General features: G+C 44.9%; 1 non-coding gene across 1 annotated transcript; it reads left to right on the top strand.

Annotated features, from left to right (window-relative positions):
* Positions 1-828: 828 nt before the first annotated feature.
* Positions 829-922, top strand: TRNAI-UAU (transfer RNA isoleucine (anticodon UAU)). The gene is made up of 2 exons: positions 829-866; positions 887-922. It is a non-coding gene; the product is annotated as a tRNA-Ile (tRNA).
* The last annotated feature ends 813 nt before the right edge of the window (positions 923-1,735 follow it).

Genomic DNA, 1,735 nt, shown 5'->3' with positions numbered 1-1,735 from the left:
GATTTGGAGAAATGGATACATTCGAGTGGATTTACACCATCGTGCTGAGGAATCCACTCAGTGACTGTGTGTCATGTTCACTGGAGAACATTTTTTATTTCATCTGACTTGCAAAAATAAAAAGAACACATAGGTGAGAGGGTCATTTTGTTCACATTGTTGAGTAACCGTAATACAAACGTTCATAACCTTTCATCTTTATTTGTAAACATTATAGGAAAAAATGCCCTAAAATAAAAGTGAACAGTCTTTAGGAAAGTAACTACTTTATTGTGTTACTACTTTTGCATAGCTTGGTTCCAGGCACACGTTTAAAACGGAAGAAAATACAACTTCGGCGAATTTTTCATGATAGCATGATAACCCCACCCCCCAAACCAGCCAGTGACTGTGTGGGAAGGTGGATTTAGAGCAGAAAGGCCGGCGGGACTCGGAGGGAAGGCGCTGCGGTACCTGAATGCAAAGCCTCGGGAGCCGCCGGCGGTTCCGTGCAGGCGGAAGACTCGCTGCAAATCAGTCTGAATGTGTTTGGTGCGCAGCCATCTCGGTTCTCTGCAGCTGTGCAGTCAACACGCCTCCGTTTCAACGAAACGATTTCCAAGAAAGCGTGGGAAAAACAAGAGAGGAAAAGCAAGACGCCACTGCAGCCGTTAGGCCCTGGCGCCGTCTGAGTTGTGGGAGAAAGGAGTGGGGCGGCCGATCCAGAGTTCCTTGCTTTTCATCGGAAGATGTGGGTCAGAGGGATTATGATAAAAGGAATTTTTGATAGAAGTTACTGTTAATCTGCAAAGTATTGATTTACACGTCCTCAAACCTCCATTTCACGTGGCTCCAGTGGCGCAATCGGTTAGCGCGCGGTACTTATAAGACAGTATGACTGTGAGCAATGCCGAGGTTGTGAGTTCGATCCTCACCTGGAGCAGTTTTACTAACCTTTCTCGTACAAACTTGGAAGTCCAGATCCTGCTTGCCATTTGTCTTGAAATTCCTTGAAGAAAGCTGTGCTATACGAACCCCCTCTATTCCTTGAAGAAAGCCGTGCTTAACTGCCCCTCTTCTGTTCGTGTTTTGCTGCCTGCCTTCCTCCAATTTCTCAAAGGTGTTGGACAGTTGCTGAAGCAAATGTTCATGGTGTTTAACTCAACTACAAACTAACCAGTCCAATTTCAGGTCCAGTGATCAGGTACATCCGAAATTTAAAAAAAAAAAAAATCATCCTGCCCGTGTTGTTGACTGTGAAATGTGGGGACCTTGATTTTCATAAGTATTTTTGTGCTTCAACCCCCTTTCCTTACCTCAATGTCTTTACTCCTCTGGACTACCTCTGGGCACCCTTATAAGCCTTGCCAAACCTGTAATGCTTGTAGTTGTGACAGGCACACAGATGTTGAATCTCAGACAGCAAACTGGATTTGACCAGTAAGCTTTAGGATGATATTACCCTCTGGTTTTTAAACATGATCGGAGGCACCAGGGAGACACACACAGAACTCTCTTCCTCTTTACCAAGGATTCATCACTGCCAGGGGCAAAGTCTTGGGTTGTTTTCCAGCTGCTGCTTCCTTCAGATGCTTATATTCTCATTGGTCCTATCCCGAGCTGCCCATCGTGTAAATGCAGCTTCCAAACCAGGACTCGCAGACGATCTCAAGGTTAAACTTGGAAAAGAAATGAAAGTAGACAATTTACTTACCAAGATATACACTGGACATTTCGAGAGGGGCCATTCATAATG

This window comes from Ochotona princeps, chromosome 1, assembly GCF_030435755.1.
Source record: "Ochotona princeps isolate mOchPri1 chromosome 1, mOchPri1.hap1, whole genome shotgun sequence".
Classification (NCBI taxonomy): domain Eukaryota; kingdom Metazoa; phylum Chordata; class Mammalia; order Lagomorpha; family Ochotonidae; genus Ochotona; species Ochotona princeps.
This window is presented reverse-complemented; position numbering and strand designations above follow the sequence as displayed.